Below are 16,483 nucleotides of genomic sequence, written 5' to 3'. Positions count from 1 at the left end.
GATCGCTTTAATAATAAGATTTCTTCAATTAAGTCTTCTAAATTGGAATCAAATTTGACACAGTTGGCGTTGCTTTGTAAATGAAGCATGTTAATCGTTATGTTAATCCAGTTGTTGTAGATGGAAAAAATATCTTTGAAAAATAACTTCAAGTGTGGCTCATGTGGCTGGGATGGTAAAATCTAAGCAGATTTCCCTCCCGCTGTTCTGGTGGTAAATGGTGCAGGCAGACGGCAGCATGTCCAAGTTCCACCTGTCTTCCACATCTCCAGCTTAAATCTCTTTTGTTTCCTCCCCCGCATCCCCTGCTGCTTCCATCACTTTAATTATCTCCCTTTTCAATCCCCGCATCTTCAAGTCTCATCAATGCTTCTTAATTTCCATCAATACGGCTGCAGCCTGAGCTCTCCACACCTGTCTGGTAACCATAGCAACCTCACCTCTGACAACAAAGAGTGCTGTAAGACACGGCATGCTGTATTCCCCTTGATTAGATATCGATTAAGCTTTTGTAATACGTAATAGGATCAAAGGGATTGTGCAGCTTTGGTTACCCAGGTAGCCTTCACACTTTCATTTGGTTTATAGGCTTTTGTTATTCAAGAATCTGCATGTTAAGAAGGGTGGAAAAAACACTCAACACCCTAGGTTTTACCCTTCCAGAATCTATTCAGATGCACAAATATGCTCTTCATCATTTTTATTAAAAGCTGCGAAGAGAAAATGAAAGAATGTCCATAGGGTGTTAAAACATATTCATTTGTCTATGTGGTACAAGTGGTTTTTTACTTTTAATTTTTTTTTAAAGAGGACATTTTTTGTTCGTTCACCGAGGCTTGAAATGCATGCATTCCTACATTATCAAACATTAAATATAGCATTTTTATTCAGATGACTAACTTATTGTATATGCAAAGTTTTTGTGTTTGATGTGTTTGAGATATTCAAAATAAAATATTTACCATGACCTGCAAAATTCAGTTTCAGAAGAGACATTGAATAATAAAAAAGGGAAACTAGATGTGAAAATTTTTGTCAAAAATGTCAAATTTTCAATTACAAAACCATAGAAAATGCATCAAAACTATTTTTTTTACAAATGTATTAAAATGTTAGTTGAGTTAAAAAATCAATTTAGGAAAAATACTTAATTTACCAAAAAACTAAAACAAAGAAACTACATTGATCATTTACTAACCAAATTTAAAACAGTAATTTTATTTTTTTAACAAAACATCCCACTTCTAGACCAGCTCATGATTATAAATGATTTAACGTGATGGTAAAATCAGAAATACAGTTATAAAGGGTCACAAGCTGGTTTTGAGACTGGTCCCTAGTTAATTTCTGTTTCTAGCTATTTACCTGAGCTCTATAACACAACTCCAACTTGTCAGTTAAAAAAATAAAAAAATAAACTATACTCAAGGGTAAATACAGGGTAAAGATGTAGTGAAATAATGGAAAAACTACTTAGAATGAAATGAGGCTGAGAGAAGTGTGCATGTGTGCACTGCAACTCTGTGAAGATCAGAATAAGACTTTGGGATAAACCTGGAAATAGCTAAAACCATGTTTTAAGCAATTTGACCTCTTTTTTTCTGCAGCTCAAACATGGATAAAGCCAGCAAAATGTAATAACTTTCACCTATCTAATCCATACTTCTTGATTATCCCTTACTCCAAAACATTGGAAAAGATTGAACTGTCAAAAGAGTCTTGTTGTTCCATTTTCTTTCTTTTGCCCCCCCCTCCCGGAGACAAACAAACAAACCCCTGTTAGCACATTTCATCAGCTTTAGGGGTTACAGATCTGATTGAGTATCGACAACGGTGGCTGTCGAGGCTTATGGCTCAAAGGCAACAGTAGGGGAAAATCTCAGGGGTACCAGATGCAATCGAAAGGACCAAAATAATTCAGCAGGACTCACTTGAGGAACAATCCAGTTTGTCATGTGGAATCATAGAGTGTCTGCTGCACAATAAGAAAGGATCCCCTGAGACTCCATATGGAAGTCCGCATGTGAATGGCCGAGTATTACTGACTCAACTGACCATCACTGGTCTTTTTATCACCTGTAAACTTAGCAACCATAAATCTGTTTCCACGTCACTGCTTGCTGTGCAGAGCCAGCACATAGGGCAATAAACAAGAAATTATGTTAGGTGTCTGGGGGTAGCTTGGTCCCTGATGTTTCTTTCAGTGTCTGACTCTATTTTTGGAAACAATTAGTGTCACAGTGCCTCGTTTTTATTCCCCTAATACTGCAGTAGACACTTGTAGCTGTTTTCTGGGGCTATTTCTGAAGAAGCACATTTGCTTTAGTTCCACACCCTTTCAATGGGTTTTAAGTCAGTTGTGATATCTCATACTGCTTCAATAGCCGGCTTTGAAGCCTCTAATGCTTATCAAATGATAAATGAAGACAGACAAGACTCTAGGCTACAAAATAGTGCTGACCTTCCTTATAATAAAGTTTTATTCAATAACTCAACATGAGGTAAACTTTTGAATAATTACTTGGCCTCCTGCTGACTATTTACAGATAATGACCAGCTGCATGCTTTGCAACTGATATTGTTTATAATGTAACACCTCCACATGACAAGAGCTGAATATCCATTTCCCTTTAATCAATTCATAATTTATTCCCCTCCCTCTTCCAATCTCCCTTCAATTTATTATGCATTATTCACCCTTTTAAACTGTTTTCTACTGTCTTATCTAATTTGGTATTCGGTTTTGGTCAGCACTCTTAGCTCCATTAATATAATGACATGTCCTGAATGCATTCACACCACAATCCCCATGACATTAGGACTCTGACTACTTCATCTCTATCATCAAGATTTTGTATCCATTCCTTAGGACTTCTTTCATGTGGCTACATGACAAAATAAAAAAAAGACACATCAGGCTCCGTTTTCTACAGGAGTGTGCTTTATTTTAGTCTAAGTAGAATATAATGAACTAGAGAACTACAGAGTTCAGGAGCACTATGAGAGATATCATCCCGATTTAGGGGAAACGGACCCGAGCCAACGCTAATTGAAATTACATCTCTGTTTAAAACAGAAAGATAAAACAAAACAAAAAAAAACAGGAACCGTTGAAAGTAAAATAATACAAAGACATGGGTATTGATTTTATTATGATTACAAATCCTGAAATATATCAGGAATGATTATGAATGTACAAACAGAATTGAAACTAAACAGAGTAGCTGGGAATTCAAGGTTCATGACACAAAGATCCGTGGTGCAAAAATACCTATGACTAATTGTGAACAGTTTAAAGGCTCTCATTGAACACTTGATTGAAGCAAACTGCTCAGTTAGCTGAGTGTGTTTACATTTTGGTCCTTGTAACCAAAGAAAATAGAGGCGAGTGACCACTTCCATGTTTGTGTCAGGATGGGCTTTGAGTCAAAACCGACTTAAAAAAAAATGTTTGACATCCCCAAGATGCAGCGACTTACCACTCGTCACAGGTAGTGCCGTCAGAGAAAACAGGCTGTTTTAAGGCAGAATTCCCTCAATGCTTTAACAAACCCACTTGACTAAAGAGTGATGTGATCTACTGCTGGCACAGTGTCTTCAGTGTATGGAGTCACATCAGGTAAGAAACTGTGGTAGAGATGTCCTATAGGCAATAACAGAACATATGAGACTTGGATATGTGAGTGATTGCAAAAAAAAAAGACACCAATTTAACCACGGCAAACAACAATAAGCTATCATCACATAGACAGGTCCCAATACCAGTGTAATATCAAGGTTATTTTTTTTTCTTTGTTTAAATCTAATTTTTAGTCATATTATTTCACTCAACTACTTTTCTTTTAGCTCAAAAAGCCTCAAATGTGTATTTTTATGTTAAGAAATGCTGACTCATATGAAGTCAGCTGTGCAAAAGATTTTTTTTTTCTCAATCCATAGACCAGTTCCATAATTCTCCTTTTACAGCGCACTTTACTAATTCTTGTATTGATGTGACTGCTTTCAGGGAGCAAAATCTTTTTACACTTTGCAATTCACAGGGGATTTCACACAGGAATTGTGCCCAAGAAAATAGGAACTGATTAAAAGCCTGTCAGAATAAACATTGTGATAATGGTTCTACCCCAGCCTCAGCCAGTGACAAAGAAAGAAAAAAAAAACAGTTTTTAAACATCAGTGTATCACTTTACAAGAAATAAAATCCTCTTATCTGTTTTCGATAAATTATTTAATATTTTTTGTACTTTTCCTGAAATATATTAACTATGATTTTATTTATTTTTTATTTTAAACGTTTGGACATGATCTATTTTACGGTTTTAAATAATGGTGAACAGAATTGAAAAATAAGCTATTTTGTATGTACAGATATAATGCAGCTGCGTTGTCAGGAGAGCGGTGGAGATTGAGTCAAGCAAGCAGGGGTTCTGCTGGGATCCATATTTTGATCTCTCATTTGTCCCCTTTCTCTGAAAGCACGTACATAGTTTCAACATTTTCCTCAGAACGGTTTATGTACATGCCAAACAACTTCAGACCTGGACTTCTTTTTTAGCTTTTAGTTAATACTTTCAAGGCAATTCAAGAATTTGTTCTCTTCTTTTTGGTAGGTTTTCCACAGTGTCGAGCAGAGCTGTTGTCGTCAAATCTGTTTATCAAGCCAAACTGGGGTAATCCAGGTACCACACGGGCGATCTTCTGCAGAAAACTCATGACGTGTTCAGGGACACAGATTCTTAATTAACAGATCCCTTTGGGGCCATGGGTTAGGTCTGACATTAAGTAAGATACTCTAAGTTGTTCTCCAGCGCTTAGGGGTTGTAGGATGCTTGTTCACAGCCCAAACCTAAGGGGCTTAAAAAGACTGAAAACTCTCCTAAATCCCTGCACTGCTGTGGATACATTTACAGTGACATCATTGTCCCACAGAGCTGAACTTTCCAACACAGGAGCTGTACAACCTTGCCGTTTTTTTTTACATATTAAAGACTATTTACATTGAGAAATACGTTTAAAAAAAGTCTCCACTAATCTTATCAGTGTTTTTTTTTAAACATGGTCCCACAATTCTTAACTGTGCCCTGTTGGCTGGATGCCATAATTTTTATGTAATGGTTCCTAGTATAAGCGTGATTTTAGATGATTTGTCAGCACCTCCGTTTGCTCAGCACTTGCCCTTCTACACACCTGCTTTGCATCTCTTTGTGTGCTCGATCTTTTACATGATCTGGGGTAAGGCAAGGCTCTGAACCTCTCCACTAATCATGACATCATAATGCCTGATGCCCTGAGTATTGGGAGTGATTTTGTGGAGTTTCAGTTTAGCACACAGCACCCCCACCACCCAGTGCCCATTTCCACTATTATCAGCCACTCACCCTCTCGAACGCAAAAATCCCATTTCCACCGCAAAATCTTTTCTGCACCAAAATGAGATGACGAAAAAGTTCTCTCACAAAGCAGCTATTAAGTGAGAGACATTAATTTCGTCCCTCCTGTCCAACAGGTTCCTTTAATTATCGCTCTGCTTTCAGTCAATTACATTTCACTTCCTTTCCTTGACAATCACTCCTATTTCAGGGTGAATGTTATGCACCCAGGGGGTTTGAAATCCATGCTCTAGCAGTCCTCTTCTCTGTCCTGCAATTGGCCGTGAGCCCCAAAGGATATGTGCGGCTATGGATGATGATCCTTGTGAGCAGTGCATTGCCAGCTTAAAATGGGTGTAATATGCATACAAGCTCCCACTGTCTGAGGTGGTTTTAACATGACTACTCTGAAGGCAGATTTTGTCATTTTTGCACAGAAACAAAATGAACAGTTTAAACTCAAATGTACTTTTTAGTTCACCACAGTCAAAGCTGCTTAGCTCAGCAACAGACTATTATTTGGCCCAGTGTGCTGAAGATGTTTTTTTCCCCCACAATTATAAGATATTTACATATTCTTCACAAAAAATGTTACAACAGTTTTGTATTCAAAATGCTGTGGACAAATAAACAAACATTTGGCAACAGATCTGTTGGCTGGTTAATGTTTGGGACTCAGAGGTAAAACCATGGGGACTAAAAACCAAAGTGGACCTGAACTAATGGAAAGGCATGCAGAAACCCATAAAATAAGTGGGTAATGAGAAGCCTTAAAAATCACTTTGTCTTTTCATTTCAGCAGTTGCATCATATTACAGTGAGGCTTATTTTGCCCGTCTCTTTAGCAACCTCCTCCCCAGGGTGTTAAGGCAGTAAAAATGCCCATGTTAAAAGTGTTGAAGTGCTAATTTCACATTGCCTAAATTAGTCCTGGCATAGCAGATATGGTACATGAGCACTGCACTATTAGCCAAGCCAGGCAGCAGGATACTAAGCTAAGCTGGGTTTTTGGCTCACTGGGGACCGAACCTGCTATTAGCAGTGGGAACAAGTACAAAATGTGATATAACGCCGAGATGTTCAGTTGAGCATGCTTTCAGTTATCTTGTTACGGGGTGTATTTTAGAGCTCACCAAGACAAGAACAGGACACTTGATTGCTTATAAAACATTAATTTGCACATTTATAACTGCAGCATCACAGACATAATGAATTTGGATGCTGTAGGTTTGAATTGATCAAAGATACACAACTTTCTGCATTTATGAGTTTAGCCAACAGAAAAACAAGGACTCTGAATTAACAGGAATAAAAAAATCTCACTTTGAATTTAGAAGGCTGTGCTTTCATATTTTATATCTGATGAAGAGAAACTGCTTTATAGTTGTGCAGAAAGAACGCAAGCAAAGAGGTTTAAGAAAATAGTGTTGTAAAATTGGATTGACCTCTGTAGTGTACTGCTGAGATACAGTTTTGGTGATGAAAAAAGAATCACAAGGACACAAGCTTCACACCAGGTGCTTAGACAGGATTGAGCCTTTTTCAGCAAAACTGCTGTTTTCGACCCACTTTTGACCAACTACTGCTGCAACCTTTGTAGTGAAATGAAAGCAAAATACTTTTTATGCTCTTCGTCCTCTTTTATCTCCTGGTAATGTCATTCTGCTGTGCAATATTAACACCTTGTTATTATACAGAAGCTTTTGTTCCACTCCTCCAGTGTATTTTCGGGTAAATTTAGCTGTATTATCTGTGCCAGGTCAGCTGTCAGCATTCTTGCCAGGGAGTAGGCACAAACATAATTCTCCCTAATCTTCCTTCTGTTATCCATGTGCATACAGGGGACCATCTCTGCCGTCATTTGGTCCAAGTGATTATCCCAGTGATTTTTCACTTGGTTGCTGCTAATGTATAGAGGCTGATGATTACAGTATGATTAGAGGGAAAGGTGAGATAGCATGTCTTATATGGTGCAGGAGATAATTGAAGGGTAGCAAGCTCAGGCATTAGGCCAAGCTTTAAAATGCTGCTCCATGGGGGGAGATGTGAACAGTTGAGCTGTGGTTTGCAAAGGCATGGCTGCAAGATGATAGGAGGTAATAGGCATGCTGATATAATGGACAGATATCACGACCTCCAGCTTTTTTTTTTAAATGACAAAGGCAGTGTATTAATATCCATAATATGCTGGCATATTTGATCAGTCCATCTTTGATTTGAAACTCATCTAGTATGTGGCTGAATTTGAAGCAAAAAGGTGATGAAACAATATAGTCGTAAATAGGAATTGGAATGAGTGGTTGGCTAAGATAATCCCACAGTCTCACCGTTAAATGTTATTTTTGAAAGCATACAGCACAAATCTATAATTATTGTCACCATAGGCCTGATTCCAGCTTCTTATTTTAAAGTACTCTGCAACAACTCAGCAGCAACCTAGAATGATCTCCATGTGACAAGCTGTTGACTTCCTTTCTTCCCTCCTTGGCCTGCCTCTTAATGGCAGCTGCTGGTGCTCAGAGGACTGGTGTACGGATGTGAGCCCGTGTTCTGCTGAGAACACTGCGAAGTGCTCATGGTGACTGAAACAGCTTTGCTCCTCCCTCTAGGCCCACTCCAAACATATTGATCTAGTTTCCGAGAGGAGCCTGCTCCAAAACAGTCAAAATAAAGGCAAACGGAATCAAGCTATGGATTTTTTTGTCCGAGAAGCTACAGGAGAGCTGTGTGGGAGGTGAAATTAATTTTGGTTTTGCCTGTTGTAGGCTTTTTTTTTTCCCGCTGTAAACTTTATGTACATGAAGAAAGCAGGTCAATGAAGTTGTTTACAGTGGAGTCTGAATAAATTATATTTGGCAGAGCTAAATGAGCTCCTCTTTCCCAGCAATGTGGGTAATTTGACTTTATTTAAGAAAAAAAAAAGGTTTACTCTTAACTGCCAAGAGACAAGATAAACACTTTATCATTTCAGACTTTTGCAGCATCACCAGAAGACTGAAGGACTCTTGGCATGTCACCAGCACATCCTCCTTGATTGACACATTTTTTTTTCCTTTTGAAGGAACACCACACAAAAGTCGTCATTAAATTGGGTTCATTCTGTTGGGACTTTCAGTGACTGTCACCTCGCTGTAGCACTGCTTCACAGTTGTCCATCTCTCTTAAACAAATCCTTTTAACAAGTTGTGGTTTCAATAAAAAAAAGAAAATACGATTAAATAAAAAAAAAGAAGGGAAAAGACAGCAATGTCCATTTTCTTGGTCTTTACAGTGGATTGTCGCATGAACACAAAGGCTAGCGAGAAGCCTTAAACATCTGTACTTCGTCCAGCACAGACATCTGTAACTTCAGTCTTTTTTTTCATCTCTCCTTTTTTTGTCTTTCAGAACAGTCTCTTTGTAGCTCTCAGAGTGTGGTAACTTGTACATCATTATGAGTGAGATATCCAGTGGCTGATACCTTTACATCCAAGAGAAAGAGAGTTGCTCCACACAAAGAGATATTGAGCGTCTTCCTTCACCTCTTCATTCCACCCCTTTTTCTTAACGACTTCAAGTATTTTTTTTTAAACGACAGCAAAAGTTAGCAAATCTACTTTTTTTTTTTCTTAACTACTACACTATTCTACAACTTGCTGCTAAATCAGCATCCAGAGCAAAAGATCAGCCCCTACACTACAATTCCACTTCATTTTTTTTAATACAATATTTCCATTTTCTGTAACTTATACTTACAATAGGCCACTGGATATTGATTTAATGATTTTTTTCCCCTATAAGTAAATTGTAATACTTGCAGCTACAAGGTATGAGTTTTAAATATATATTTATATATTTATATATTTATAATCTTTTAAAAAGCGTTTAGTCCTTTGGTCCCTATTTCCTAAGGAATGATGCATGTAAATTATCCTGGATTCTCCACTTGTCTCTTCTTCGTCTTGTTTTCTTCTTTGATCCAGAGCTTGCCCTGTCACAGAGCACAACACCTGTGTAGGCACAAAAACCAAAATGGCAGCAGGCTGGTGTGTGTGTTGGTGTGTATTAGTGTGTGCACACGCATGACCTTGATTAAGTTCTTGTGTTGGCATTTGCACGTATTTATACATGTACAAAGTTCTTTTTTTTTTTTTCTAGTCCAGTGTTTTGTTTAACTGTCTATGTTTGGTTTATTTTCTGGTTGTTTATCTATATTGGTTGTCAGTATGCATGCTTTGAGCATAATGAGTCTATAAAGGTTTCTTTTCCCCATTATGTCTAAAAAACAGCAGCAAAAAGTTGGTCTCTGCAAAAAATCTTCTTCCACATACGCCAAAGCAAACCAGGAAAAAAGAGGCTTTTGCAAAGAAAGAAAAAAAAAAACGTAGTATTTAAAAAAAAAAAGAAAAATAAATCAACTCTGGGATCCATCTTTCAGTCACCCAATCTTTCTGCGGCTTTCCAGGAGGATCAAGGGACCACCCTTCCTTCATGATATGTAGCAGAACAAGAAGTCTTTGTACTTTTACTGCACTTGTGGAAATAAGGTGTTGTGGCCCTTCATCCTGTGAGACAGAAAGGAAGAGGAGGAGAGAGAAACAGAGGACCACAGGAGAATAAGGTGAGTGGTTTCAGTGAGGCTGTGGCAAACATGTTCGGGGTTGCTGGCTGCTAGTTATCACACAGACTGACAGGCACAGCCAACAGCATGAGAAACAGACGGGGAGGAGAACAAAAAAAACAAGTGTCAATCACAGCTAGAAATAAGTGGGCTAAGGGTGGGGTGGGAGATTTGTGTTTAAACCATATGAAACAGACATCTACACTGTGACAGAACTAATCCAAGGAAGGCCTAATTTAAACTGACTACATTTCCCTGCTTGTTGCTTTTTTTTCAATTTCATTACAAGCAAACAACAAGAATGAAAAAAGTTGTTCGAGAAAGGAAACATGCTACAATGAGAATAACAGCAAAGGTGAAAAAAGGACAATTTTAAGTTACAGCTTCCAATTAGGAACCCATGAAAACTCAACCGCTGGGTACATTTGATTTCCTGGACTGCTGCTAAATGCATCTGTGCCATTGAGCTCTGGATACTATAAAAAAAGATCCTGTTTACAGTCTATCAGTCCTAATGTGTTGCAAGCTATGCTGTGGGTGAAGAAAGGCTATGAAATCACTGCAAATCAGTCTCTGGGAGTGAACATGAAAGGCTTTGACATTGTGATGTGAAGGCGAGCCGAGCCACACTTTGTTCTACCTTTCCATTTCTGTAAATGAGCTTGTTACTTTTTCATAATAGATCTGTTTTCCTGACTGGGAAATTGAAATTGAAATTTCAGATTTCTTCCATGTAACAAAGCCAACAAAGCCTTTAGTAACATACGGCTCCAACAGTGCCAATTACAGATCCGCCTTGTCCTGCAGCTATTTTCTTAAACATAACTACAAATGAAACACATAGGGGCTGGAAGTCATTTTATTTTATTTTTTCTAAAGTCAACTGCTTTTTAGAAAGAAGATCACAACAGTTTTACCCTGCAACTCTAAGATCAAGATCTTTTAGTTCATGATAAGGCTCCCCCACACTGCAGCCATTTCTCATGCAACTTAAATACATTCTCAGAACAATAAGATTGATCCCTGTAAGAACTGTTAAAAGAATCAAAGAATACTACTTCCTACTAGGCAATAAGCAAAATCATAGAATCTAGTTTAAATTATATCCTGAGATAAATACAATAATACTATTTTACCATTTGGATCGGAATCTATACCCTACATTCACTATTACAGATTTAATTGACTGGAAAGGCATATAATGAATGTGGCCATTGCTGAGCTTAACAGTTTGTTTTGAATGAAAATCATAGATGGTTTAGCAAATTTCTTCAACCCACACTTTTTTTTAATAGGAAAAGAAAAATCTGTTTTGTGGGACAGAAGTATCTTCTGAATCGTGTGATTTTCTGTGACTCTAGTTATAAAGGGAACTTTCCCAATGTGATATCAATAAAGCTTTATTTTTTTTTTTTCTTAACCTTTACTGAAACAGAAATCAGTAGTTCAGTGGAAGAGGAGTATTGTGGATGTAAATGTGAAATACAGAGATAAAAAATACACCCATACACATGTACCGCACAAGAGAAAAGTATAACATCACAAGGGCACACAGTACAATGGCACAACAAGTTAGAGGCCACTTTCAGTTATAACCAACCAACCAGTCAGCACGTCATTTACAGGTACCACCCAAAAAGGCATCAATTACTGCACTCCACAAACTGCCATTATACAATATACAGTAAAAATATATTTATAAATAGATATATAAAAGGAGGGCAGAATATAAAGAGATAGAGTTTAGAGAAGTCACTGAACGCCACGTCATGCAACGCAGTCACAGTCCCACCACATGACGTCATCCCAAAGAAAATGACACCATGGGTTCAACTTACAGCTGTGGGAACTTGGCCCCGTGACAGTTGTCGGGGTGTGTGTGGCTATAGCGGAGAAAGGCCACCTCACACTGTGATTGGCCATATCAGGTTGCCGGGTTGTAGGGAGTGCAAATAAAAAAAAACAAAAGAAACAGTGGGATTTTCTTTTCCTTAAATCAGAATTCCAATCACCCTTTTCATGATTGTACTCCATACTCATTTACTCTGTTTGACAAATCAAAGGATGTTTTCAAGGTGATTACCATGAAACAAAACAAACACCAAGGTAACAAAGGAAGGAGAACAAATAATAGTCAGCACAGAAAATTAGCATTTTGAGCTTTGGTGTTTTGGGTGAAATTTTCTCAGGTTAACAGCATTCCCGGGGTAAAAGTCTGAACTCATATATTCACAAAGATAACCCTTATGTCAGAGCATTTCAGAAACTACCCTTGTCTGTAGTAGTAATTGGTTTAGCCTTATGTTGTTTACGATGATGGCGGATTTCTATTGAGTGTTTCTTTTAACTTTCTGCATGAAGTTTATCTTTGAGACACAAAATGCAATTTTTAAGTAAAGGAACTCCCAAATCCAGACGACGAGAATTCTGTCTGATGGTGTTTTTAATTTAACTTCAAAGCCAAATTGTCAAAGTAAAAGTAAAACAGAGCTTCTGGGCTTATCTGCAAATTGAAGTAAGTTTCTGTGTGTGTGTGTGTGTGTGTTCTAAAAAACACAAAAGAAACTCATCATTCAGGTTCCATCAGTGTTTGTCATCAAAATGATGAAGCTTAGCAGGAATCCAGAGAATGAAGCACTTAAACTTCACATATTTGTGGCTCAAGCAATTGTCTGCCATTGCGTGCAAATTTATGCATGTCAAACTATTCAAAATAATTCATTTCAAAGGATCTTCTTCACATAACTTTACTTTGCCACACTATAATTATAGGTAAATGTTGTTTTTTTTCATAGCAAAAAAGTGTTAAATTTCTCTGTATTTTCTATGATTTGAGGATTTTCCACAACTTCAAAGCAGAAATGAAGTGAGAACAGAAGAAAGACAGAAAAAAAATGAGGTTTTGGACCGGAAATGGTGAAACAATGATGAACAAGAAATGAAATAGTGTTAAAAGGCATTTGTGATTGGTGATTTCCCAAGTGCATGTCAGTGATTGCCTTGTCATTCTGTGTTTCTGTGACACATTTTTTTGTCATTTTATGTCCAAAATAAAATTCAGCCCATTCTTTTGTCTCATTGGCAAGTCAGCTTTGAATGCTTTCCTGCAATTAGCAGGGCGAAAAGCTCCCTTCAAACACTCCTAGGACTTGGACAGCTCTAAAGTCAATTACAGATGCCAAATTGTGGCTTTCAATGAGTCAAATTCAATACCAGATATTGGTATTATCACTATTTTATTTATAGACAGGTAGAAGTTTTATTATTCTAATGAAAAGTTATCTAACCAGTTCAGACTATGAATCAATGATACTTTTGCATTGGCAGCTGTGCCTTGGAACAGATGGGTGATAATTATTTGAATCATGTGCCACAGTCAAAGTAGTCCATTGAGAGACATTGCTACTTTGAATAAACCATATTTTTGTGGCTACGTCTGAAAAGTATGACTCATTAGGGTCAAAATAAAGCAAATGAAAATAGTGTTCATGGTGAAAATTTGTGCTATAAAAGAGAAACGGAGGGAGAGAGAGAATAAACCAGGGGGATAATCATTATTATCACTATACAATGTATGCACTGGGGCCAAATTACAACGGCTGCACAGCACGCTTTTAAAATAAACTTGTTTTCTTTTTCCCTGACAGTAAAAAAGAAGAAAATCCACAACAAAATATAGTTAATTATCTAAATGTTAGTTAATAACACAGCCCTGATAATCCTTCTATTCTTGGAGATTATTCTAATGACAAGTCTGTGGTTGCAAAGTTTATTTTTAATTTTTTTTTTTTTCAATTAAATTTAGACTGGCTCCTCACATGATCAGCAACAGGTATGCACTTGTAAAATCTTAACTATTTTTTTGTTTTTATTTTTTACGACAGAAGAATTCCTATTCACCCTTAGCTTTGTTCTTAAGATTCATGAGGCATGTGAAGCATTTCTAGCGAGTACTGTTTACAGAAAATCATTTTTTTTGTATTAAATAGTCAACTGATTTCTGATTGAAAGCTTTACTAAACATGACATCTAATGTGGACATTTACCAAAGTGTGAATGCAGAGCTACAAAATGCATGTTCTGGGACAACACTAAATCCACTTTGCTTCTTTGCACCACATCTACAGTGATCTCACAGATGATTTGCCAGAGCATGAGCATCAGAAGCTAGAACGAGTAACGTTCTCCAAGAATACTGGAGTTGAGCCTTCTATCAGGAAAACAAAAAAATACATTTTAGAAATAACTTAAGAAAAATAAAACAGAAACCTAACACACCTGAGGCACAGGACCTACAAACCCAGAGCTCTGGTTACAAACCTGAAAGAGTGACACTGAGAATTAGTCCAGTTGACTAGACAAGAGGTTCTCTACTAAGATTTAAAAGGTGCACTCTTAGTAGAAAAAAAAAAAAATGATAACAGCATTAAAGCATATTATAACTTCCAAATCCCTGCAACGAATCATTCTAGAAAATAATTAAAAAAATAAAATAAATAATTTTCCCAAAACAAGAGTTCTTGAAATGGTCAAATTAATGAAAAATCCAGCTGCACCTTTGAAATTTCTACAAGGTCGATGAAACTAGCTGCTACTGCGCAAGACACTCAGAGTTCTTAAACTATAATTAAACAGACCCTTAATTCAACTAAAGGTCAACGTCCTGGCTCTATTCTTTCCTATGAGTGAAATCGACCAACAGCTCTATAAACCCCCTGAAATGAATTCTAATACGTCAACTGACTTAATCAGGCATTAATCTTGAAATGCTTGGGATTTTATAACATCAATAAAGTAATAAGATCTTTAATCAATAATTTCACATGACTGAAGAGGACAGATCTAAAGGCCAGTTCACACTTTTATGTAAGGAGATGGCCAGAATGCAGTTGAGACTGAGCAGAACTGGGCTGATATCCTAAGGCAGACTCCACTGGTAGTTGCAACTGATGCCAGTTTTGCTGTTATTCCACCATCAGCCACACCCTGTCAATGGTATCATATCAGTCATGAATGAGAATCCCACTTGTCCATTCCTTATCATACAAATATCTTGATTATCTTGGAGAATTTGGGATTCCATTTGGAACCTGGCCAAATAGCCAAATGGACATGAATGGTAAGGCAAGGCAAATGTATTTCAAGGGAGCACAACTAGTTGATTGAAACCTTGCTAAAGTTGTAAATAGATGAAAATAGCTGGGGTTCATTTTCACTAATGCTAAGACAAGTAATAATCTCAAAGTAGGTGCCAATGTATAGGATGAAACAACAAAGATTTCTAGGTACTTCTGGAAGGTAACAGCCAGGAAAGAACAACTAAAATGTGTTTTGGGCTGTGGAAATTTAAGAAAGAAGAGCAGGATTAATCTCTGATATCATAGACGAGTCTAGTAGACGGAAGGTATAGTAGATATCAGTTCTCTCCAGAGGGCATGACTATAGCAGGATAAGGACAGACTCTGAACAAGAAGGGAATGGAAGCAGACTAGAGCCTACATACAGCACACACAGATGCCTCTGACACAGATTGGAGCATGGGGTTAAATATGCAACTAGGGATAGTGTGCATGGAACAACATACAAGTGGATGAATAAATATACACAAACATCTGTGTTGATAGCCGATGGGAATCCCTGAGGTTCAAAAAGGGAGTACCTATACCTGTAGAACAAGGGTTTCAGAATTCAGGTCTCCAGGGCCAGTGTTTTCCAACCAATCTGCCATTGAAGCCCCTTATTGGCTAAACACACCTGTTCTAGGTAATCAGCAGCAGATAAGGCAGGGTTACTGGAAAACCAGCAGGAGGCTGGCCCTCGAGCCCTGGAGTTAGACACCCCTGCTGTAGAGGAACCAGCCAGATTATTGTACTATTGGCAAGCACTGGATGATGGTAGTATTGTTTCATGAGAGCAAATATTACTGTCTGCTCCACACTAGGACATACTCTGGGACTGGGACATTCAAGAACTAACACGAGAAAATTGTCTAAAAAGAAAGCAATGAGGGAGTATGATTGTGCATGTCGAGGTTTCTGCTAGAAAACCATAGTTTAAACAGCAGAGACCTCTAAAGAAAAAGAGATTAAATGTTCATCATAGGAAGGTAGGATTAAGATCATATTGTTTTCCACATGCATGGAAACTTCAACTTTACAAGTTCAATATAATCCGTTTTTTTATTCATAGTAACAAAGTTGTATTTTAGATACCTTGAATTACTTGCTGTGAAGTTATCTAATTTGAACAAGAACAGACCTGTTGCTGATTGTGTAACAAGAATAGCATATTGTGAGAGATGTTATCCAATGTATTCTGTAAGAAAGGCACAATGGCCATTCTTTGTGTTTAAAAGTTTAATAGGAAAAAAACTGTCAAAAGGACAGAAAGAAAGATAGAATATGGTAAATATTTCAAATATATTTTGTATTTATTTGCACAAAAAATTATGAATAAACAAACTGCATAAAGTATGGACTGTGACTGCAACACAAACACATTTGCATAACATGAT

The 16,483-nt window shown here is 37.4% G+C and overlaps 1 protein-coding gene across 7 annotated transcripts in view; it reads right to left on the bottom strand.

Moving 5' to 3' along the window:
- Positions 1–2,921: 2,921 nt before the first annotated feature.
- The window catches only part of LOC101171151 (CUGBP Elav-like family member 6), a 150,607-nt gene continuing 137,045 nt past the window's right edge, over positions 2,922–16,483 (bottom strand). For 6 of the 7 annotated variants that reach the window (XM_011493244.3, XM_011493249.3, XM_004067303.4 and 3 more), the window contains exon 13: positions 2,922–9,913. The gene's annotated coding sequence lies outside the window, so the exon portion shown is untranslated. Of the gene's footprint in view, positions 9,914–11,807; positions 11,879–16,483 lie in introns of all 7 variants that reach the window. The other variant, XR_911651.3, reaches the window with a different exon arrangement.

This window comes from Oryzias latipes, chromosome 3 (assembly GCF_002234675.1).
Source record: "Oryzias latipes chromosome 3, ASM223467v1".
NCBI classification, from domain to species: Eukaryota; Metazoa; Chordata; class Actinopteri; order Beloniformes; family Adrianichthyidae; genus Oryzias; species Oryzias latipes.
This window is presented reverse-complemented; position numbering and strand designations above follow the sequence as displayed.